Source organism: Bombina bombina, chromosome 9 (assembly GCF_027579735.1).
Source record: "Bombina bombina isolate aBomBom1 chromosome 9, aBomBom1.pri, whole genome shotgun sequence".
Lineage (NCBI taxonomy): Eukaryota > Metazoa > Chordata > Amphibia > Anura > Bombinatoridae > Bombina > Bombina bombina.
This window is the reverse complement of record NC_069507.1, coordinates 207655528-207682263: the sequence shown is the minus strand read 5'-3', so window position 1 is coordinate 207682263 and position 26736 is coordinate 207655528. Positions and strand designations below refer to the sequence as shown.

The following is a 26736-nucleotide window of genomic DNA, read 5'->3' as shown; positions in this document are numbered from 1 at the left end:
TGATATTTGACTGTATGTTATTAGAATTTTGTGTCATGCTATTCATATAATGTGGACAACTCACTTCGAAGCATTATATGCTCAGATGATTCTTATGATTTTTAGTCTTCATTTTCATTGCAAACAATGCCTGGGTGAAATGTTTTAGATATTTTTACCTGGTTGGAAAATTTGCATTATTCCACTGGAAGTCATAGGCCTATGAAATATTTCTGAGCAATGTGGCATCTGGTATCCAACAGGTTAAACCTTAGTCCTAAGTCCAACCTTAACCCTTTCACATTTAACTTTCACATTTATTTATATTATTAAATTTCCTTTGTTTAAGGAGCAGTAATGCAGTACTGGGAGATAGCTGAATATATCTAGTGACCCAATGACAATAGGAATATATGTGCAGCTCCCATTAATTCATTGCTGTTCCTGAACCTACCTAGGTATGCTTTTCAACTAAGGATACCAAGAGAATGGAGAAATTATATAAGTAAATTGGAAAAATTGTTTCAAATAACATACTTTATATAGTCTGAATCATGAAAGAAAAATGTCATAATAAACTCTTACCTTAACTTTTGATCACAATCCTAAAGCTAAGTTTTTTTGATTTTGTGAACCAGAACATTATTGCATCAAAGAGCGCAGTGTTAATAAGATTTTGCAACCAGAGTAATGTGGTGAAATAACATTTATTACATAGTGTATGTGTGCAGATATATGCAGACTAATTTCTCCTTAATATACCTGGTTTAACTACTGTCCAAGAAGTATAATTTTATTTACTAGCACTTACTAACACAATTCTCTTTGTTTTTATAATGAGGAAGATTTATCTTAGATAAACTAATATCCTAAAGTCTTAGAGGTCTCTTATTATTTTAGACTTTTTCATGTGTCTATATGAGAAAATTAGATAACAGAAAATAAATGACCTGTCCCCAGGTATACTATTACTAACTAAGTGGTTAACATTATAAATAATTAAAAAAAGTGTAAAAAAATAATGAAAGTTATGTGTTAATGTTACTGCATATTAATCCTTTGTAATCCGTCACTTATAAAATGCTCACTTAGTGCCGATTTACTTTAATTCATTCATTACACGACAGTGAGTTCAGAAATGGTTTATTTTCATGCGTCAAACACTTTGATAGTAGCGCTCTACAAAGAATGAGTTCAAAACATCAACATTATGGGAATTGTTGGCAAGGTGTGAAGGAAAATAAGAAAAGCCATAAATAAATGATGAAGTAATGAATAAGTCTGACATTTAAATTATCTTTTGTAGTCTCCTCATGGCTAAGTCTCTGTATTTCTTATTTAGAGGCATTTGAAAGGTTTCCTGGCATTTGTTTGTTCAGATAGTAATAATAGAAGACTTACAGTTATATTTTTTGTTCACATATATTCGTTGAACTATGCTACTTTATAGCTTTCTTTATACGCATAATTATTGGCAGACGTTCCTACTATTCAATGTATTTCTGATGTTTCAGTGCTTTTTAATAGAAAACTGGTATATTCCCAAATTTGATACAAAAATATACTTCCTATTTTTCTTTCAAAGCAACTGTTTTAGAAATGAAAGTGCTATTGTTCCCTTCTTCTTAGGGAAGAACAATTTATATTAAAACAAAATCAATACTGCATTGTGTTACCTATCTGTACAGTTTTTTTTAATGTAATTGGAGTTGTAAAGTCAAGATTATTTTCTCTTTTTCTACAATGTGGATTCATAATAGATTAAAACAAACAAAAAAAACAATTTCAGAATTCAATACAAAGGATAATTCTGAAAAAAATGTTTGTTGTTAATTGTAATGTATTACATAAAGATTGGCTTAGTTACCTTTGTAAGAAAGGGGTACCTAATACTGTATTATCATCAGGCTATGATTTCTAAAACATTGAGTTTGTGATATAGTTAAATTTGGTGTCAAACCTATAATTAGATAGCAGATATGTGATGTCAATACTCAACAGTGTTTTCTGTTTTTCTGTTGCCCTAGGCATTAGGAAATATGATGTCTCCAGACAAAATATGTCTCTGTCACTACCACTTATAACTCTGCTACAGATGTAGGGCTTCAATGTGTTGTAGTCAAGATACAGCCACCAATGAAAGAAATTAAATATAAATATATATATATTGAATTACTACACTCATCAATAAAATAAGAATATTTTGTCCTAGTAGTGAGCAAATACGTTCTTCTTCAGGATTTAATAGTCACAATTAAGCCCATATATTTTATTTTCTATATTTGACTTCAATAGGTAACATTAATGATATAATATGTACAATTTTACTTTCATAAATTCCAGGTGCCAGGTCATGATTTTCTTTTAAATTCAAATAAATTGATAATATTAATGGTTAAATAAACACAAACGTATATTATTATTCTAAATATAATGATAAAAATGTAAAAAATATGAATACATACTGTATATATATATATATTCATATATATTCCACTTAAGTGTAATCACTGCCTGGGTGCTGTCCTCATAGGAATATGTAGAAACTTTTCATTTACAGGACTTTTGTAGAAAAGGACAGTGCAATTTTATTTCCAAATGGGTTTAACAATGAAATAAGTGTCAACGTTTCGACCCCATTGTGGGCCTTTTTCAAGACAGATATGATCTAAAATGAGATATAAAGCATACAAATGGAATCTAAGTGACAAATACAACAAAATATACAGGACACACATTAAAACAATTGATTACAATGGTGACACCCATCCAACAAAAAAGTTAGCAATATAGCTAAAACTTGAACCAAACATTAAAAGCCAAGGAAGCAAAAATAGACAAATTACTCTCACAATGAACCATATAACAGCCAAACTAGACCCCATATACAAATGCGTAATATAATAATTAATACCACAATATGTCCTTTACCACTTGCGTCAGTGGCACATGCGGTATCCAACCCGCCAGCACTGGTATCTTAAGCTGTCCCATAGGACATACAAGTCTTATATAAATGAATCTATCCAATAACGGCACCAAAATGTGAGCACATTCTAACTGTCTTCAACCGCATATAATGTCCTATATGCATCCAGTCTCATCAGCACTGCATTACTATACTGCCACATCATAGGTCACACTTATAGCAATCCTACAAGTATACAAAAAGTGGTTCAGAAAAAGTCCCCACCAGCTCACTAACAACATAGCACTCACATCCCCTACTTGAACCCGTAATTACTTAACAATCTAGATAAACAACCCGCCACCACCAATATAATAAAACAGCAGTCAGTCAAAGTGCATACATGACTATGACCGAAAAGCAGAAAAAACATAACAATTCTAAAGGTACTTACATAGGAAATGTAACGAGCATCTCTCACAGTGGCATACAAGCCAGTCTCACAACCAAACAGTGATATCAATCATGTCAGAAGTACCGCACACCTGAGGTTTACATAGGCCCCTCTACATCAGGACCAACCTATCACAGTGACGCACATACATCACATGACTCCTACCTCGATCCGATAGGCACACACTTACAGTGGCGAGGTCCAATGACAGCCGCAGCCAACGCACACTGACTCAAATGGATACTGTATACAGCTTATAACCTAACCCATCCAATATAGTGCATACCAAAACCGGACTGTATCAGAGATATGTTACAGCGAGCACTTCCTCAGCACCTATCAAAAGTCAACCCATACAGAATCACCATATGCCCAGTAAGGGGCTGATAAAACCGTAAATTCGGATGGGAGAAGTGGATAGTAACAAACTGAACCATTCCCAGCTGTATGTACCCAGTATTAACCAGTCCACATACATGCCTGGACAGCGATAACACTTGCTTCTTGATAGGGGGAAAAGCATAAAAAAACACCCTAACCCCTCAGCAGGACTATATCCAAATTAGACAACAGAGGGCATGTTCACCACATTCCATCATACATCCACCTATAAGAGGGTGCCAATCACACCCAGCACTTGGATAGTACAATCACAAATACAGATGAAAATATCACTCCGCAAGAGTCAAGATTACTATGCGCTACTAACTTTGAAGAACCACAGGATCAAACAGACCACCTGTAACACTGGCCACACACACATAGCAGATCATACAGTAGTGGGTTAACCTCACAGCCACACTTCTGTGCCCCGGTAAACTATATTCTATTCTAGTGTAAACATATACACTAACCCCAATACCACTTCAAGTCCAACTAGGTAAAAGGGAATCAAGCTAATAACCTCCTTCCTGGGGATAACCCAACTCTAACCATATAGAGATATTCACTACGTATCCAAAACGAATCCTATATATTGGGTAGGGCACATCAAAAACCATGAGCCATTAGTGCATAAATAAAGAGAAAAGAAAGAGGACGGACATAATATCTTAAAGAGCTCAACACGGTAGATGCAGGCCTGATATGGGAAACATAAAGCAGCAATAAGAAAAAATGACACATTGTTAATACACATGTTCCTTGTTCAGAGGAGAATTGCCTGGTATTTCGGGGCTGGACTGACCTTAATTGGCAGGATCAGACTGATATACTTCAGGAAAGTTTTCTTCTGTGAAAAGCACACTGGTCTAAAAGAGGCTGCTTCCGGGTGGTAAATCGCCATAGAACAAGCCACTGAGCTGTTGTTCGTTCCTGGTAGAGCGCCTCTCTCTTTGTATGCAAATTATTATGACCCTGGGGAAGTCTCCCTATGGGTGATGGGGGAAACCAGACGTGGACTCCTTGCCCAGTGTGCTTAGGGGAATGTGGCTGCACCTCACTGACGAGGCCCATAGGAGGCCGAAACGTTCGTCTGGGGTTGTCATGTTCCTTGTTCAGAGGATAATTGCCTGGTATTTCGGGGCTGGACTGACCTTAATTGGCAGGATCAGACTGATATACTTCAGGAAAGTTTTCTTCTGTGAAAAGCACACTGGTCTAAAAGAGGCTGCTTCCGGGTGGTAAATCGCCATAGAACAAGCCACTGAGCTGTTGTTCGTTCCTGGTAGAGCGCTTCTCTCTTTGTATGCAAATTATTATGACCCTGGGGAAGTCTCCCTATGGGTGATGGGGGAAACCAGACGTGGACTCCTTGCCCAGTGTGCTTAGGGGAATGTGGCTGCACCTCACTGACGAGGCCCATAGGAGGCCGAAACGATCGTCTGGGGTTGTCATGTTCCTTGTTCAGAGGAGAATTGCCTGGTATTTCAGGGCTGGACTGACCTTAATTGGCAGGATCAGACTGATATACTTCAGGAAAGTTTTCTTCTGTGAAAAGCACACTGGTCTAAAAGAGGCTGCTTCCGTGTGGTAAATCGCCATAGAACAAGCCACTGAGCTTTTGTTCGTTCCTGGTAGAGCGCTTCTCTCTTTGTATGCAAATTATTATGACCCTGGGGAAGTCTCCCTATGGGTGATGGGGGAAACCAGACGTGGACTCCTTGCCCAGTGTGCTTAGGGGAATGTGGCTGCACCTCACTGACGAGGCCCATAGGAGGCCGAAACGATCGTCTAGGGTTGTCATGTTCCTTGTTCAGAGGAGAATTGCCTGGTATTTCGGGGCTGGACTGACCTTAATTGGCAGGATCAGACTGATATACTTCAGGAAAGTTTTCTTCTGTGAAAAGCACACTGGTCTAAAAGAGGCTGCTTCCGGGTGGTAAATCGCCATAGAACAAGCCACTGAGCTGTTGTTCGTTCCTGGTAGAGCGCTTCTCTCTTTGTATGCAAAGCAAAATCTATGCTGGTATTCAGGCCAACTAAGGTGAAAATGTTAAACCTGTATATCCATTATGCCACAGTGGAGGATTATCCCTATGAAGGTAAGGTTCTGTCAACACTTGAATAACATAATTCTAGTAAAACAAAGCAAAATCTATACTGGCATTCAGGCCAACTGGGGTGAGGGTATTAAGCCTGTGTATCTAACGTGCCTCACACTTCAACAGCTCTTTGTCCCTGTCACCACCATGTTTGAGGGGGGCTGCTCTATCAATTAGCATGGCCCTAAGCAATGATATGGGGTGATGGTGCTCAAGAAAGTGCCTTGCCACAGGTTGATCTGAGTGTCCAACTTTAAGGGCAGTTCTGATGGCACTCTTGTGGTTAGCAAGTCTCTAGTAGAAGGTGGTACAGGTCTTACCTATATAAAAAAAAACACAGGGGCAAGATAAAAAATACACTACAAAGTCTGAAGTGCAGGTCAGCCGGTGTCTAATCTAGTAGGATTTAGTAGACCCTGGATGATGGAATGTCTCTCCTGTAAGGAGGGTGCTGCAGGTCACGCAGCGACCACACTTGTAGCAGCCATTCTTGACTTTTTGGAACCACATATTTTCTCTCATCCAGGGGTCTGTCTTCATAGCAGAGATTTGAGGCTACGGACACTTTTTTGAACCAATCTCGGTGGTGGTTAATCCTTAAAGGGTAATGTTCTGTCACCGCTAATCAAGGGTCAATTCTTTTGATAACCTCTCTCACTTTTACTGTAGCCGGAGTGTAGTTAGTGATGATTTGTTTCTGTTTTCTTTGTATTAAATTGTTACGGTCATATTGCACCACTTCTCCTAATATCTCTTGGAGCATGTTCGGGTTATAACCCCTGTTCTGATATTTTACTCTCATCTCCTCAAGTTGCGTCAACCTCTGGTCCAACTCAGAGTTATTATGTATGAACCTCATGAACTGAGACTTCACAATCCCTCTCTTAAATTGTATCAGGTGGTAGCTGTCAAATTGTAACAAGGTGTTGCTATCAGTGGGTTTGGAGTGTAAAGTCGTTTTTAAATGACAACCATCCTCTGCCTCCGTCTTATAAATACATAAGTCCAAGAAGTGTATCTTTTCTGTATTCATCTCACTCTTGAACTTAACTGATGTTTCAGAAGTGTTCAGGATGTCCATCCAATCAGTGAGTTCTTCAGCTGACCCCCCAAATAACAAAGAGGTCATCAATGTATCTCCTATAAAGGAGAGCATTGGGATTTCTTGAACTGAATATATATTTGTTCTCAAACCATGCCATGAACAGGTTGGCATACGATGGGGCCAAACTCGACTCCATTGCTGTGCCAACCAGCTGGAGGTAAAAGGTATCCTCAAACCTGAAGTAATTGCATGTTAAGAACATCATCAACCAATACAAGAGGATATCAATAGGAGGACCCACATACGGCCCAAAACTACACAGTGCTTTTCTGACAGCCTCCACACCCATATCATGAGGAATAATTGTGTAGAGGCTATTAACATCAAGTGTTCAGGATGTCCATCCAATCAGGGTCAGAAATTCACTGACCATAATGACTTTTGCCGTACATGGTGTCAGATCGCGAACAAATGCTCCTTTGACTGGATACTTCTAGTCATTGAGGAAGTCACAAGATTAAAGAAAGTGGTGATTGAAGAATTAAGTATGGTTCAGAGGGAGAAAGAGTATGTCCTGAAAAATGATAATAGCGAGGACTGGTTGAACAAACTTAGCGCACAAGTGGAAAAGTAGAGAAAGGATCTTATCAACTTTAAGATTAAAAGATTAGTGCTGTCGAAATCGACTACAGGGAGAGAAAAGTCTACCAATGTTTATCAGGAAAAAAAATGACATTTAGACGAAGGAGGATGGAAAGTAGAACAACTTCAATGGCAAATACCATTGTCGATTGGTGGTGATTCGAGTAGAGCAGAGTCTGCCCCTGGGAGCGGTGTGGACGCAACACAACTTACTAAGATCCAGACAAGGTCACAAAAGAGACCGCCCCTGCCATCAAAAAACGACAATTCATCAAAAAAAGACACAGGACAATGGTCTGAAAAGGGGGCTGGTGGAAAAAAGCAGTTAAAAACCTTGCCAAATCAGAAAATGTTGTGATCAATATCAGTAGCAGGAGGTTGGATAACGACAAATTGAAATTGCTAAGTAGAGGTTTAAGCTATGTCCCTACCCCAAGGGTTGAGCCGTTTGACAATATTGTTGATATTCACCATCTACAAAGGTCTCTCAAATTAAAAGGTCATTTTAAAGGCTCGCAGTACAGTACTGGGCACACCAGATTCTCTAAAAAATCTGATTTTGAACCTAAGAATACTCACCCCGCTATTAAACTTTCACTAAAGTCTGCTCTAGAGAGATCAGCAATGATCAGGACAAGGGAGGCAATACTAGGACTAACATAAATAATCAGGTATGGGAAGCCCTTCAGAGAATGAAGAAAGATGATTCCATCATCACCTGGCCTGCTGACAAGGGGGGTGCCATAATTGTGATGGATTATGATTACTACAGGACAGAACTATTGCAACAACTTGAAGATGTACATACGTACAAAAATCTGATGCACAACCCTACCTCTACTTTTAAGAAGAAACTTGATAACAGTCCTACATACGCCCTTAACTGTGGCTATATTGAGCAATTTCTGTTTGACTTCCTCATGCCAGAGAACCCCAGACATCCTATTATTTACACCATCCCAAAAATCCATAAAGATCAGGCCAATCCACCGGGCCACCCTATAGTCTCTGCTGTTGGGTCCTTGTTCCAGAATTTGGCAAACTGTATTGATTTTAACCTACAGGAGGTGGTGAAAAACACAGAAGCCTTCCTACTGGAATCTATAGAGCTGATTAATCTCCTCCAGTATAGGCTGTTTCCCAGACATTGCCTATTGGTCACACTTGATGTTAATAGCCTCTACACCATTATTCCTCATGATAGGGGTGTGGAGGCTGTCAGACAATAGTTTTGGGGCGTATGTGGGTCCTCTTATTGATGTACTCTTGGATTGGCTGATGATGTGCTTAACACACAATTACTTCAGGTTTGAGTATACCTTTTACCTCCAGCTGGTTGGCATGGTGATTGGGTTGAGTTTTGCCCCATAGTATGCCAACCTGTTCATGGCATGTTTTGAGAACAAATATATATTCAGTCCAAGAAATCCCAATGTTCTCCTTTATAGGAGATACATTGATGACTTCTTTGTAATCGTGGGGGGGGGGTAAGCTGAAGAACTCACTGATTGGATGGACATCCTGAACACTTCTGAAAGATCAGTTAAGTTCAAAAGTGAGATGAACACAGAGAAGATACACTTCTAGGACTTATGTATCCATAAGACAGAGGCAGAGGATGGTTGTCATTTAAAAACAATAGAATAATAAAAAATGTAGTGACCAGCGCCAAATTATAAAATACTACAAACTCCAACTAGATAATAGGACACCCTCTTAAAGCCTATATAAAGCATATAAGAGATTCCAACATGTAACTAAAAATATACTAGGGAGCGCTCACAGGAGCTTAAGAGTATAACCAAAAGAATAACAATATCAATTCAAAATATCAATTCAGAATATAAGATAATAAGTGTAAACCTATATCTCACAGGTGCAGAAAATGAACCACAAAAGTGGACACAGGTTTAATAAAATACTTAAATCTTAAAAGTAGTGAACACTATGAAGGTGCCGGTTACAAAAAACAGGTTTATTCACAACACAATTAAGCAAATGTAAAATACTGTTACCATATATATAAATTGAAAATAGTTTAATTAAATAAAAAATTATATATATATAGGTCGACCTAATACAATTTAAATAAACAATACAAAAACAATTAATATAAAAATTCAGAAAGTAATGATGCAAAAGTTCTTATAGAGATTAGGGGCTTTATTCCTTAAGATTGCAGTTGAATAACACCCCTGTAGAGCCTAAGGCCTAGATTTAGAGTTGGGCGGTAGCCGTCAAAACCAGCGTTAGAGGCTTCTAACGCTGGTTTTTACCGCCCGCTGGTATTTGGAGTCAGTCAGGAAGGGGTCTAACGCTCACTTTCCAGCCGCGACTTTTCCATACCGCAGATCCCCCTACGCCATTTGCGTATCCTATCTTTTCAATGGGATCTTTCTAACGCCGGTATTTACAGTCGTGGCTGAAGTGAGCGTTAGAAATCTAACGACAAAACTCCAGCCGCAGAAAAAAGTCAGTAGTTAAGAGCTTTCTGGGCTAACGCCGGTTTATAAAGCTCTTAACTACTGTGCTCTAAAGTACACTAACACCCATAAACTACCTATGTACCCCTAAACCGAGGTCCCCCCACATGGCCGCCACTATATTAAATTTTTTTAACCCCTAATCTGCCGCTCCGTACACCGCGGCCACCTACATTATCCCTATGTACCCCTAATCTGCTGCCCCTAGCATCGCCGACCCCTATATTATATTTATTAACCCCTAATATGCCGCCCCCAACGTCGCCTCCACCTACCTACATTAATTAACCCCTAATCTGCCGACTGTAGCTCACCGCTACTATAATAAATGTATTAAACCCTAATCCGCCTCACTCCCGCCTCAATAACCCTATAATACATAGTATTAACCCCTAATCTGCTCTCCCTAACATCCCCGACACCTAACTTCAAGTATTAACCCCTAATCTGCTGACCGGAGCTCACCGCTACTCTACTAATTTTTTTAACCCCTAAAGCTAAGTCTAACCCTAACACTAACACCCCCCTAAGTTAAATATAAATTTTATCTAACGAAATAAATTAACTCTTATTAAATAAATTATTCCTATTTAAAGCTAAATACTTACTTGTAAAATAAACCCTAATATAGCTACAATATAAATTATAATTATATTGTAGCTATTTTAGGATTAATATTTATTTTACAGGCAACTTTGTATTTATTTTAACCAGGTACAATAGATATTAAATAGTTAATAACTATTTAATAGCTACCTAGTTAAAATAATTACAAAATTACCTGTAAAATAAATCCTAACCTAAGTTACAACACTACACTATCAATAAATTAATTAAATAAAATACCTACAATTACCCACAATTAAACCTAACACTACACTATCAATACATTAATTAAATACAATACCTACAAATAAATACAATTAAATAAACTAACTAAAGTACAAAAAATAAAAAAGAACTAAGTTACAAAAAATAAAAAAATATTTACAAACATTAGAAAAATATTACAACAATTTGAAACTAATTACACCTACTCTAAGCCCCCTAATAAAATAACAAAGCCCCCCAAAATAAAAAAATGCCCTACCCTATTCTAAAATTAAAATAGAAAAGCTCTTTTACCTTACCAGCCCTGAGAAGGGCCCTTTGCGGGGCATGCCCCAAATAATTCAGCTCTTTTGCCTGTAAAAAAAAAACATACAATACCCCCCCCCAACATTACAACCCACCACCCACATACCCCTAATCTAACCCAAACCCCCCTTAAATAAACCTAACACTAAGCCCCTGAAGATCTCCCTACCTTGTCTTCACCTCACTGGGTTCAGTGATCGGTCCAGAAGAGGGTCTGAAGTCTTGATCCAAGCGGCGGTTGAAGAACTCCATCATCTGGCTGAAGTCTTGATCCAAGCGGGCGCTGAAGAAGTCCATCATCGGGATGAAGTCTTCTATCAAGCGGCATCTTCAATCTTCTTTCTTCCGGAGCGGAGCGGAGCCATCTTCTTCCCAGCCGACGCGGATCCATCCTCTTCAACCGACGCCTACTCGCCGAATGACGGTTCCTTTAAATGACGTCATCCAAGATGGCGTCCCTCGAATTCCGATTGGCTGATAGGATTCTATCAGCCAATCGGAATTCGAGGGGCGCCATCTTGGATGACGTCCCTTAAAGGAACCGTCATTCGTCGGGAAGTCGTCGGTGAAGATGGATGTTACGCGTCGGCGGGATTAATATGGATCCGGAAGAAAGAAGATTGAAGATGCCGCTTGATAGAAGACTTCAGCCGGATCATGGACCTCTTCAGCTCCCGCTTGGATGAAGACTTCAGTCGGATCATGGACATCTTCAGCCCCCCGCTTGGGCTTGGATCAAGACATCGGAGGAGCTCTTCTGGATCGATCGGTGAACCTGGCGTGGTGAAGATAAGGTAGGAAGATCTTCAGGGGCTTAGTGTTAGGTTTATTTAAGGGTTTTTTTGATTAGATTAGGGGTATGTGGGTGGTGGGTTGTAATGTTGGGGGGGTATTGTATGTTTTTTTTTTACAGGCAAAAGAGCTGATTTCTTTGGGGCATGCCCCGCAAAGGGCCCTTTTCAGGGCTGGTAAGGTAAAAGAGCTTTGAACTTTTTTAATTTAGAATAGGGTAGGGCATTTTTTTATTTTGGGGGGCTTTGTTATTTTATTAAGGGGCTTACAGTAGGTGTAATTAGTTTAAAATTGTTGTAATATTTTTCTAATGTTTGTAAATATTTTTTTATTTTTTGTAACTTAGTTCTTTTTTATTTTTTGTACTTTAGTTAGTTTATTTCATTGTATTTATTTGTAGGTATTGTATTTAATTAATTTATTGATAGTGTAGTGTTAGGTTTAATTGTAGATAATTGTAGGTATTGTATTTAATTAATTTATTGATAGTGTAGTGTTAGGTTTAATTGTCACTTAGGTTAGGATTTATTTTACAGGTAATTTTGTAATTATTTTAACTAGGTAACTATTAAATAGTTATTAACTATTTAATAGCTATTGTACCTGGTTAATATAATTACAAAGTTGCCTGTAAAATAAATATTAATCCTAAAATAGCTACAATATAATTATAATTTATATTGTAGCTATATTAGGGTTTATTTTACAGGTAAGTATTTAACTTTAAATAGGAATAATTTATTTAATAATAGTTAATTTATTTCGTTAGATTTAAATTATATTTAAGTTAGGGGGATGTTAGGGTTAGAGTTAGAATTAGCTTTAGGGGTTAATACATTTATTATAGTAGCGGGGAGATCCGGTCGGCAGATTAGGGGTTAATTATTGTAGGTAGGTGGAGGCGACGTTGTGGGGGGCAGATTAGGGGTTAAGAAATATAATATAGGGGTCGGCGGTGTTAGGGGCAGCAGATTAGGGGTACATAGGGATAACGTAGCTGGCGGCAGTGTACGGAGCGGCAGATTAGGGGTTAATTATAATATGCAGGGGTCAGCGATAGCGTGGGCGGCAGATTAGGGGTTAATAAGTGTAAGGTTAGTGGTGTTTAGACTCGGGGTTCATGTTAGGGTGTTAGGTGCAGACTTAGGAAGTGTTTCCCCATAAGAAACAATGTAGCTGCGTTAGGAGCTGAACGCTGCTTTTTTGCAGGTGTTAGGTTTTTTTTCAGCTCAAACAGCCCCATTGTTTTCTATGGGGGAATTGTGCACGAGCACGTTTTTGAAGCTGGCCGCGTCCGTAAGCAACGCTGGTATCTAGAGTTGCAGTGGCGGTAAATATGCTCTACGCTCCCTTTTTGGAGCCTAACGCAGCCATTCTGTGAACTCTAAATACCAGCGGTATTTAAAAGGTGCGGGGGAAAAAAAGCATGTGTAGCTAACGCACCCCTTTGGCCGCAGAACTCTAAATCTAGCCGTAAATGTTCATATCAAACACTGTATAGCAGTGAAACAGTCTTATTATTGGGATCAGCTTGTGACATGTATTAATCCAAAAGGTCTCTGGGCGGATGTGCAGGAAGCTTAATGAAGCCGTCCGGAAAGTTATTACAGATGACACTGTGCTCCTACGGACAAAAAGTCCTCTTAGTGTGTTATCAGAATTGGAAATATCAGGTGTATATCCGTACTCACATATCAGTTTACAAGAGCCGTCTTCCAATATGCAAAGCACCGATCATGCCGTGGACCACCCACGAAGGTAAGCAGTTTAGATGTTGACCGGAAGTGCTAAGCTGTGTAATAGACTAGATTCGGCTAGAAACCCAGTGAAAGTAGATAATGTGAGAGTAGATGCAGATAATGCACCATTTAAACACACTAATCTAAAAGAAAAATCCTGGTTCTATCCTAAATATATAAAAGGTGGGTCCGTTGAATCTTTTGAAAAACTAATCACGAATGATATACAAAATCTCAAACTAGATAAAAATAAGATTAAGAGAACAAACATGACTAAAGCGCAATTATCTGAGATCAAAGATTTAGAAGATAACAATAGGGTGGTGGTAAAACCGGCACACAAAGGGGGAGGGATAGTCCTAATGGACAGGGAAAATTATTTGGAGATGTGTAATCAACTCTTAAATTATAAGGACACATATAGAATTTTAACAAAAAACCCTACCAATGATTTTTTATTGGAGTTATCAAAACTTTTAATAGAAGCTAGAGATCTCGGCATCTTAAATGATAAAGAAATGGGTTATCTGCTTCCCAAAGAGCCTAAGATTCCACTTATGTACTGTTTACCTTAGATTCATAAGGATAAAATTAACTCCCCTGGAAGACCTATCGTCTCCGGAATCAACTCAATAACTGCTAATCTGTCGGAGTATATAGATTTATATCTCCAAGACTATGTAAAAGCCCTGCCTAGTTATCTGAAAGACTCCACTGATGTCCTTCGGATTCTAGAAAATATAGAATGGGAGGAGAATGGCAGCATTATACACATGTATCAAACATGATCTAGGCGTAGCAGCGACCATTTTTTTTCTAGATAAAGATCCAAGTTTATTAAGGGAGCATAAGAATTTTATTATTAATAGTATTAGATTTATCCTATCCCAAAATTATTTTAATTTTAATGGCAACTATTATCTTCAAGAATGCGGTACGGCTATGGGGACCAGATTTGCCCCTAGTTATGCAAATCTTTTTATGGGTCTGTGGGAGCTAATTTTTCTTGACTCTACTGGCTTGGGGGCAAATCTGGTCTCCTTTAAGCAGTATATTGATGATATTTTAATCATATGGCGAGGTACCAAGGAAGAATTAGAATGGTTCTTTTCTAGAATGAATTTGAACGACAAAAATCTAAAGTTTACCTATGAAATAAGTAATACTAGTATTAATTTCTTGGATCTTAAGATAGATGTGGAGGATGGTAAAATAGTAATCAAAACCTATTTTAAACCAGTCGATGCGAATGGTTACATTCATGCTGAGAGTTGCCATTTGGAAAAATGGAAAAGGAACATTCCGAAAAGTCAATTTATGCACAGCAGAAAGAATTGTACGAATGATACAGATTTTGTCGATCAATCAGATATTTTAGTTAAAAAATTCTTACATAAAGGGTATGATCTAGACCTAATGGAATCTTCCAGATCTGAGGCATTAGGGATAAACAGGGCTAACCTATTGATTAAAAAAGAAGGAATTAATAAGAATATAAATAAGAATATTTTAGGTGATATGGAGGCCTTTAATATTCCTTTTATCACTCAATTTAATGATGATAGTAAGAGATTGGAATGAATCTTTAAAAGACATTGGCATGTTCTTAGGTCAGATGAGACATTAGGTCCATTACTGCCATGTGTTTCTAAAGTTTTATATAGAAATTGTAGAAATCTAAAAACCCGACTGGCTCCAACGGAACTAAAAAATGTGGGACAGTGTACTAATAAAGACTGAGATCTAAGAGGGAATAAAACCACTGGCTTCTTCCCCTGTTTAAGCTGTAAAGCTTGTAGAAATTAAAAAAAATGCAAAACTTTTAAATCAAATGTTTCTAATAAAGAATATAAGATTAATGATATCTATAGATGTACAGACTCTAACGTTGTCTATTTATTAGAATGTTTAGAAAAATTGTCAACATAGATGTTGGGCAATAGTATGCATCTATATAGCACTTCACTCCCCCTTGATTAATTTTTTTTGGAAACATCAGAATTGATGGATATAGTGAGGTGATGTGTTTAAAATTTAACCTTTATTGGTTTATATTAAAATTGCAAAACAAACAAAACAAAACATTTAAAAAACACAATAAAATTTAGACCAGTAGGAAATTCACTCAGCTACCCCACCAAGAATAATGGGGGGAGATATACTCGTCCTAAGATATATTGAGATAAAGTTACCATATGATATTGGCACTAATTCCATGAATATATGTCATAAGTATAATGAACCATCCATATAAATCTCATGAGGTCCTGCAAAGAGTGATATATCAGGGAAAAGTGCAGGAGATATAGCTATATCTGCTCCTAATATAGGATACTAAAATACCCGTCTATAATGTAGGTATGAGTGTACTTATGAGTAGTAGAGACAAAGTCTGTTTATCAATACTATAGGTAGATCTGAAATATTTAATGTCTCACGCTCTGTGTATACAGGGCAATAATTATAGTCTTGTGTTTCTTGTCACAGGCTCATATTGTCTGTTGCTGGATACCTATCTAGGCAACTGGAGTAATAATGAAAATAATATGTTACACACTAGTTCTGGGGGGGGTGATGTAATCTTGAGGTATGAGGTCCCACACCTAGATTAACCGCCGCGTGTTTTATCAGTGGCTCTTAATATCACAGAGGAAGTATATAGTATCTATGAGTAATGTGGAACTAGATAGAATGATTTGGTCAGAATAAGGAATTTATATTGGTCTGCACACCTAGCTGCCAAATTGGCAGGATAGTATCACCACATGATAATAAAATTAATTTGGTACACGTTAGATATATTTGTGTCCTAATCAATTTATCTAATGATAAGGTATATGATGAGCTCCTACAATTGTAGCTCCTCGTGTGAATTCCGATACATTAACAATTAGTAGTTGAGAGAGAGTACTGTTTGGCAGCGTATTGTATTATACAAAATCATTTGCATAGATCTGCTGCAGTACTGATTAGATATATACTGTTACAGTTACTCTCTTGGATTGTTACAATCAGTGTTTGCTACTAATAAATATAGTTGCAGGAGGTTTAGTACGTAATTGAAAGTAGCTAGCCCTTATCTATAATCTGCTAAATGTTAGTGTTCAAACACTGCCCTAGGTGCTTTAGATCCCCAAGATTGTGCAGATAATATAGTTTATATTAAATAGGTGCTGAATTGGTCGGATTGTGTTAGCATATGGTAATCAGATTATGTGTACACGTTGGATACACTTGTATCCTAGTAAATTTTAAATTTTACTCCCATAGATTGCTACAATCAAAGTTTGCTACTGATAGATATAATTGCAAAAGGATATTGTAAGTTATCAAAGGCAGTGGCAAAAGATTTCCCTTATCTATAGTCTACTAAATGTAGGCTTTCAAATAATACCCTTAGTGCGAATGATTATATGTGGCAATGGATTTTTAACAACTTTTGGTGTGAATTAATTGTATCCATATTACAATGGAGCTAAAGCGTTGCTATAAGTCACCAGCGAAATACTACTATGGTAGAACTGTTTGTGAGTTGGAATATATCTCAGATAATATTACTTATATTCTATCATTTCCAATTCTATAGTTATACCAAGTTAGATTAAATAGTCTCGTATAGGTATTTTGTGAGATCGCTAGGGCTTAAGCTAAACTAGGGAGGTAGCGGAGGATTTTACTTATTCAAAGTATTAACTTAAGTAAGGTAATTACATGGTCTAATTTTACTGCTGAGTTAAAAAACTGTTGAGTGTTGAAAAACATTCAACACCCTCCCCTGACATGTTTCGCTGACAAAGTGGCGGCTTTTTCGAAATTAGACCATGTAATTACCTTACATATTATACTTATATACTCTATCTTTAGTTAAAATTTACTAGGATACAAGTGTATCCAACGTGTACACATAATCTGATTACCATATGCTAACACAATCCGACCAATTCAGCACCTATTTAATATAAACTATATTATCTGCACAATCTTGGGGATCTAAAGCACCTAGGGCAGTGTTTGAACACTAACATTTAGCAGATTATAGATAAGGGCTAGCTACTTTCAATTACGTACTAAACCTCCTGCAACTATATTTATTAGTAGCAAACACTGATTGTAACAATCCAAGAGAGTAACTGTAACAGTATATATCTAATCAGTACTGCAGCAGATCTATGCAAATGATTTTGTATAATACAATACGCTGCCAAACAGTACTCTCTCTCAACTACTAATTGTTAATGTATCGGAATTCACACGAGGAGCTACAATTGTAGGAGCTCATCATATACCTTATCATTAGATAAATTGATTAGGACACAAATATATCTAACGTGTACCAAATAAATTTTATTATCATATGGTGATACTATCCTGCCAATTTGGCAGCTAGGTGTGCAGACCAATATAAATTCCTTATTCTGACCAAATCATTCTATCTAGTTCCACATTACTCATAGATACTATATACTTCCTCTGTGATATTAAGAGCCACTGATAAAAGACGCGGCGGTTAATCTAGGTGTGGGACCTCATACCTCAAGATTACATTACCCCCCCCCCCCAGAACTAGTGTGTAACATATTATTTTCATTATTACTCCAGTTGCCTAGATAGGTATCCAGCAACAGACAATATGAGCCTGTGACAAGAAACACAAGACTATAATTATTGCCCTGTATACACAGAGCGTGAGACATTAAATATTTCAGATCTACCTATAGTATTGATAAGCAGACTTTGTCTCTACTACTCATAAGTACACTCATACCTACATTATAGACGGGTATTTTAGTATCCTATATTAGGAGCAGATATAGCTATATCTCCTGCACTATTCCCTGATATATCACTCTTTGCAGGACCTCATGAGATTTATATGGATGGTTCATTATACTTATGATATATATTCGTGGAATTAGTGCCAATATTATATGGTAACTTTATATCAATATATCTTAGGATGAGTATATCTCCCCCCATTATTCTTGGTGGGGTAGCTGAGTGAATTTCCTACTGGTCTAAATTTTATTGTGTTTTTTAAATATTTTGTTGTGTTTGTTTTGCAATTTTAATATAAACCAATAAAGGTTAAATTTTAAACACATCACCTCACTATATCCATCGATTCTGATGTTTCCAAAAAATTAATCAAGGGAGAGTGAAGTGCTATATAGATGCATACTTTTGCCCAACTTCTATGTTGACAATTTTTCTAAGTTAGTCTATGCATAAGCACTCAAGCTCAGGATAACCTATTTCTCCTTATATTTAAGCAACTCCCTAACCTTAGTGTAATGCTGTTGCATGTTCTTTTTCTTCCTTATTAGAATGTTTATGTGGAGCCCAGTACATTGGAGAATCGACAAGGGCCGTAAAGGATAGGATAAGGGAACACATAAATTCTATTGAGAATATGGATTCAGAAAGAAACAAGGAATTACCTGTCCCTAAACATTTAAAAAAATGTAACAATGGTAACATAAAACACCTATCCTATACTGTAATAGATAAAGTCAAACCTAATTGGAGGGGTTGCAATATACAAAAAGAGATCCTTAAATTAGAAGCAAAATGGATTTTTGAATTAAGAACGCTTACCCCACATGGTTTAAATTTGGACTTTGATCTAGGGTGCTTTTTATAAGGGTGTTTTAGGAGTTGTTTATGAGAGTTTTTTTAGATAAGAGTTTTATGGGTTTATATATCTCTATTTTCTTTTGTTGTAATACACTTTTTTGGATGTCTAATGCTTCTAATAATTTAGGGAACTTAACATCTATAATTCTATAAGGAATATTGATAGACTTTTAGTAGGGGTTGTCCCATTAAATGGGGGAGGTAGCCAAGTGGTTAGCTCCACTGCTTTCGTAACTTAAGGTTGTGGCTTTGAACCCAAGCAAATCCCCAAAATATTTTAAATATTAACTCTACTTTTGTTTTTTATTCTTTATTTTAGAGACTTATTTATTAGTATTTATGTGTCCAAGTATATATATATATATATATATATATATATACATTTTTAAAATTTTGAGGTATATGAATTTATAGTACCGTTAGTGCGATTTGAAACATTTGGAAATCAAATAATTTTTAGCCTCTATCTTTATTATTAAGGATCTTAAAAGTCCAGTCTCTTTAAAGAAAGGGAAGATGGTATAGTGGTTAGGTCTACCGCTCCCGGGACTGAAGGTTGTGGGTTTGATCCCAGCTATGTTCTTTAAGTATTTCTTAAGCATTTTTTTGTACAACATTTTTTAGTAATATATTAGTGATTATGAAGGTGCCGGATTTTATAATAACTATGTAATTTAAATCATAAATTTGTTTACCATTTTTAAGGATATCAATTGTAATTTTATAACTATCTTAATATACCTATGTTATTATAGACATGTTCTATTTAGGTGTACGAGACTACATTAGTTTTTGTAGATAATTTTGACATATGTCTGCTTTTCCTTACTCTGTAATATAATTACGATTGCCTTTTTATAATGATTGTTTGTATATCCCATATGCTGTTTTAAGCCCAGGGGGAACTACGATGTGTGTTTTCTTTTCAGCCACAGGTGAAGGATAATTAATAAGGCGCCAGAGTTAGGTTTAAAAGGAAGCATACTGACAGACCAAATATGAGCTTGACAAAGAAACTTTGGTTTGAAACGCCTTGCTCCCTCCAGAGAGGGAGCTTTTGATACTCTAACTTCCAATTCAGGGAAAATAACCTTTAATGGTGAAAACAGCAGTACTGACCTCTGAGGTGGGTCTTGGATGTTTAGTTTTGTATTATCAATTCTAAACCCGTAAAAGAATACTGCAGTGTTTCACCGGGTTTCTAGCCAAATCTAGTCTATTCTAGACTGCTTACCTTCGAGGGTGGTCCACGGCACAATCAGTGCTTTGCATATTGGAAGCCGGCTCTTGTAAACTGATATGTGAGTACGGATATACATACACCTGTTATTTCCAATTCTGATAACACACTAAGAGGACTTTTTGTCCGTATGAGCACAGTGTCATCTGTAATAACTTTCCGGGCAGCTTCATTAAGCTTCCTGCACATCCGCACAGAGACCTTTTGGACTAATACATGTCACAAGCTGATCCCAATAATAAGACTGTTTCACTGCTATACAGTCTTTGATACAAAACATTTAGGCTCTACAGGGGTGTTATTCAGCTGCAATCTTAAGGAATAAAGCCCCTAATCTCTATAAGAACTTTTGAATCAGTACTTTCTGAATTTCTATATTAATTGTTTTTGTATTGTTTATTTAAATTGTACTAGGTCGACCTATATATATATATATAATTTTTTATGTTATTAAACTATTTTCAATTTATGTCTATGGTAACAGTATTTTACATTTGCTCAATTGCGTTGTGAATAAACCTGTTTTTTGTAACCGGCACCTTCATAGTGTTCACTACTTTTAAGATTTAAGTATTTTATTAAACCTGTGTCCACTTTTGTGGTTCATTTTCTGCACCTGCGAGATATAGGTTTACACTTATTATCTTATATTCTGAATTGATATTGGATTTGTAATTCTTTTGGTTATACTCTTAAGCTCCTGTGAGCGCTCCTTAGTATATTTTTAGTTACATGTCATTTAAAAATGACTTTATACTCCAAACCCACTGATAGAAACACCTTGTTACAATTTGATAGCTACCACCCAATACAATTTAAGAGAGGGAATGTGAAGTGTCAATTCATGAGGGTCATACGTAATAACTCTGAGTTGGACCAGAGGTTGACGCAACTTGATGAGATGAGAGTAAAATTTCAGAACAGATGTTATAACCCGAACATGCTCCAAGAGATATTAGGAAAAGTGATGCAATATGACCATAACAATTTAATACAAAGAAAACAGAAACAAACAAGAGATGAGGGTGAACCCCCAATTCACTTCATTACTAACTACACTCCAGCTACAGTAAATGTGAGAGAAGTTATCAAAAAGAATTGGCCCTTGATTAGCAGTGACAGAACATTACTATTTAAAGATAAACCACCACCGAGATTGGTTCATAAAAGTGGCTGTAGCCTCAAATCTCTGCTTATGAAGACAGACCCCTGGAAGAGAGAATAGGTGTGGTTCCAAAAAGTCAAGAATGGCTGCTACAAGTGTGGTTGCTGCATGACTTGCAGCACCCTCCTTACAGGAGAACAATTCCATCACCAAGGGTCTACTAAATTCTACTGGATTAGACACCAGCTCACCTGTACTTCAGACTTTGTAGTGTATTTTTTATCTTGCCCCTGTGGTCGTTTTTATATAGGTAAGACCTGTACCACCTTCTGCGAGAGACTTGCTAACCATAAGAGTGCCATCAGAACTGCCCTTAAAGTTGGACACTCAACCTGTGGCAAGGCACTTTCTTGAGCACCATCACCCCATATCATTGCTTAGGGCCATGCTAATTGATAAAGTAGCCCCCCTCAAACATTGTGGTGACAGGGACAAGGAGCTGTTGAAGTGTGAGGCACGTTGGATATACAGGCTTAACACCCTCACCACAGTTGGTCTGAATGCCAGTATAGATTATGCTTTGTTTTACTAGAATTATGTTATTCCAGTGTTGACAGAACCTTACCTTCGTAGGGATAATTCTCCACTGTGGCACAATGGATATACAGGTTTAACATTATCATCTTAGTTGGCCTGAATACCAGCATAGATTTTGCTTTGTTGTATTAAAAATGTGTCATTTTTTCTTATTGCTGCTTAACGTTTCCCATATCAGGCCTGCATCTACCGTGTTGAGTTCTATAAGTTATTATATCTGTCTTCTTTCTTTTCTCTTTTTTTTATGCTCTGGTGGCTGTTGGTTTTTGATGCGCCCTACCCAATATATAGGATTCGTTTTGGATACGTAGTGAATATCTCTATATGGTTAGAGTTGGCTTATCCCCAGGAAGGAGGTTATTAGCTTGATCCCTCTTTCCTATTTGTACGAAGTGGTTTTGGGGTCAGTGTATATGTTTACACTAGAATATAATATAGTTTACCTTGGCACGGAAGTGTGGCTGTGAGGTTAACCCACTACTGTATTATCTGCTATGTGTGTGTGGCCAGCATTACAGGTGATCTGTTTGATCCTGTTGTTCTTCAAAGTTAGTAGCGCATAGTAATCTTGACTCTTGCGGAGTGATATTTTCACGTGTATTTGTGATTGTACTATCCAAGTGCTGGGTGTGATTGGCACCTTCTTATAGGTGGATGTGTGATAGGATGACATGAACATGCCCTCTGTTGTCTAATTTGGATATAGTCCTGATAAGGGGTTAGGGTGTTTTTTTATGCTTTTCCCCCTATCAAGAAGCAAGTGTTATCGCTGTCCAGGCATGTATGTGGACTGGTTAATACTGGGTACATACAGCTGGGAATGGATCAGTTTGTTACTATCCACTTCTTCCATCTGAATTTATGGTTTTATCAGCCCCTTACTGGGCATATGGTGATTCTGTGAAAGTTGACATTTGATAGGAGTTGAGGAAGCCCTCTCTGTAACATATCTCTGATACAGTCCGGTTTTGGTATACACTATATTGCACGGGTTAGGTTATAAGCTATATACAGTATCCCTTTGAGTGGGTGTGCATTGGCTGCGGCCATCATTGGACCTCGCCACTTTAGGTGTGTGCATATCGGATCGAGGTAGGAGTCATGTGATGTAAGTGTGTCACTGTGATAGGTTGGTCCTGGTGTAGAGGGGATGTGAGTGCTATGTTGTTAGTGAGCTTGTGGGGACTTTGTCTGTACCACTTTTTGTATACTTGTAGGATTGCTATATGTGTGACCTATATTGCGGCAGTATACTGTAGTAATCCAGTGCTGATGAGACTGGATGCATATAGGACATTATATGCGGTTGAAGACAGGTAGAATGTACTCACATTTTGGTGCTGTTATTGGATAGATTCATATATTTAAGACATGTATGTCCTATGGGACGACTTAAGATACCAGTGCTGGCGGGTTGGATATTGTATGTGCCACTTGCGCAAGTGTTAAAGGACATATTGTGGTATTAATTATTATATTACACATTTGTATATGGGGTCTAGTTTGGATGTTATATGGTTCATTGTGATGGAGTAATTTGTCTATTTTTGCTTCCTTTGCTATTAATGTTTAGTTCGAGTTTTAGCTATTTCAAAGGAACCCCACGCACGGCTACTGCGTATTGAGATTCACATAGCAGGAAAAACCAAACAGGCATTTGTATCCAAACAAGCCTTTAATGAACAAGCAAAAAGCCTTATCCAAACGTTTCAGCTCTCACCAGAGCCTTTCTAAATGCAGACTTAACAAACAGTACCCATCACAATACTTATATACCCTAACCCCAACACCAACTATGACAGCAGCTTTGAAACATCACAATCAGATATCGGGTCCTCATGCGGCAAACCACCTCAGTAACATCGGCGCTGGCATGTGATGTCATCAGCCTACAACTGCAACACGTTTCAGTTACGTAACCATTACCATAGTGACAATGTAAACCAAACACACATCCATAACAACAGCAGGGAGATAGGATCTTTATCCACACACACACACACACACACACACACACATATATATATATATATATATATATATATATATATATATATATATATACACACTGTATATACAGTATATATACAGTATCTCACAAAAAATGAGTACACCCCTCACACTTTTGTAAATATTTTATTACATTTTTTCATGTGACAACACTGAATAAATAACACTTTGCTACAATGTAAAGTAGTGAGTGTACAGCATGTATAACAGTGTACATTTGATGTACCCTCAAAATAACTCAACACACCGCCATTAATGTCTAAACTGTTGGCATCAAAAATGAGTACAGCCCTAAGTAGAAATGTCCAAATTGGGCCCAATTAACCCTTTTCCCTTCCCGGTGTCATGTGACTCATTAGTGTTACAAGGTCTCAGGTGTGAAAGGGGAGCAAGTGTGTTAAATTTGGTGTTAGCTCTCTCACACTCTCTCATACTGGTCACTGGAAGTTTAACATGGCACCTCATGGCAAAGAACTCTCTGAGGATCTGAAAAAAAGAATTGTTGTTCTACATAAAGATGGCCTAGGCTATAAGAAGATTGCGAAGACCCTGAAACTGAGCTGCAGCACTGTGGGCAAGACCATACAGCGGTTTCACAGGACAGGTTCCACTCAGAACAGGCTTTGCCATGTCGACCCTAGAAGTTGAGTGCATGTGCTCACTGTCATATCCAGAGGTTGTCTTTGGGAAATAGACATATGAGGGCTTCCAGCATTTCTGCAGAGGTTGAATGGGTGGGGGGTCAGCCTGCCTGTGCTCAGACCTTACGCCGCACAATGCATCAAATTGGTCTGCATGGCTGTAGTCCCAGAAGCTAGCCTCTTCTAAAGATGATACACACAAAAGCCTGCAAACAGTTTGCTGAAGACAAGCAGACTAAGGTCATGGATTACTGGAACCATGTCCTGTGGTCTGATGAGACCAAGATAAACTTATTTGGTTCAGATGGTGTCAAGCGTGGGTGGCAGCGACCAGGTGAGGAGTACAAAAACAGGTGTGTCTTGCCTACAGTCAAGCATGGTGGTTGGAGTGTCATGGTCTGGGCCTGCATGAGTGCTGCCGGCACTGGGGAGCTACAGTTCATTGAGGAAACCATGAATGCCAATATGTACTGTGACATACTGAAGCAGAGCATGATCCCCTCCCTTTCACAGACTGGGCTGGAGGGCTGTATTCCAACATGATAATGACCCCAAACACACCTCCAAGATGACCACTGCCTTGCTAAAGAAGCTGAGAGTAAAGGTGATGGACTGGCCAAGCATGTCTCCAAACCTAAACCATATTGAGCATCTGTGGGGCATCCTCAAATGGAAGGTGGGGGAGCACAAGGTCTCTAACATCCATCAGCTCTGTGATGTCGTCATGGAGGAGTGGAGGACATCAGTGGCAACCTGTGAAGCTCTGGTGAACTCCATGCCCAAGAGGGTTAAAGCAGTGCTTGAAAATAATGGTGGCCACACAAAATATTGACACTTTGGGTGCAATTTGGACATTTCCACTTAGGGGTGTACTCACTTTTGTTGCCAACAGTTTAGACATTAATGGCTGTGTGTTGAGTTATTTTGTGAGGACAGCAAATTTACACTGTTATACAGGCTGTACACTCACTACTTTACTTTGAAGCAAAGTGTCATTTCTTCAGTGTTGTCACATGAAAAGATATAATAAAATATTTACAAAAATGTGAGGGGTGCACTCACTTTTGTGAGATACTGTTTATATATATATATATATATATATATATATATATATATATATATATATATACACAGTATATATATATGTGTGTGTGTGTTCATGAGAAGTTCTCAATGCTTGATGTGTTTATCATAAGCAAGCAATGGTGCAATAATAAAATAATGTTTGGGCACCATGTAGTAAGGGGGGGATGGACTAATTTCACTACTTGGATGCTGCTCGTATTCTGCCTATAGTTTTCATTGCACAAGGATTATCTTGTGCAGCTCCACCTATTGCTCTCATGCGACTAATCTAACAAACAAGTGATATGAACTTTGCCTCTTAAATTGTGGTATGCGAGCAATCTCCACTGTTTAGTTCACGGAGCCTTATGTTTCTTTTTTTTTTTTTTTTTTATCTTTTATTTTAAAGTCAAAAAATGAAAAACAAAATACATGCTTACAGGCAATATACGAAAATAAAAAGACAAGATTAAATATACCTTGACAATAACTGTAGTAATAAGCCTCTGAATATTTTTCGATTTTTAAGACATTGCTGACACATTTTCTCTATATAAATCCTAAAATCCAACAAAAAGAAAGAAAAAAAAAAGTGGGAGGGAATGAGGGTGTCCCCTCCACTCCATCGTCCCAGTGTTCTATATACATCTCCGTCTCCTCCCACCTCCTCCACTCGCCCCTCAAAGATAGATTATTAATACCATGCTACTGGAAATATATCACATAAAATTAAACCTTCGAAGTATGCAGATTTCTGAAATGATTTAGTAAGTATATATTGT

General features: G+C 37.5%; 1 protein-coding gene across 1 annotated transcript in view; it reads left to right on the top strand.

The window, feature by feature from the left end:
- Nucleotides 1-26736, top strand: part of TCERG1L (transcription elongation regulator 1 like) — a 381274-nt gene that overhangs the window by 92441 nt on the left and 262097 nt on the right. The window lies entirely within an intron of this gene.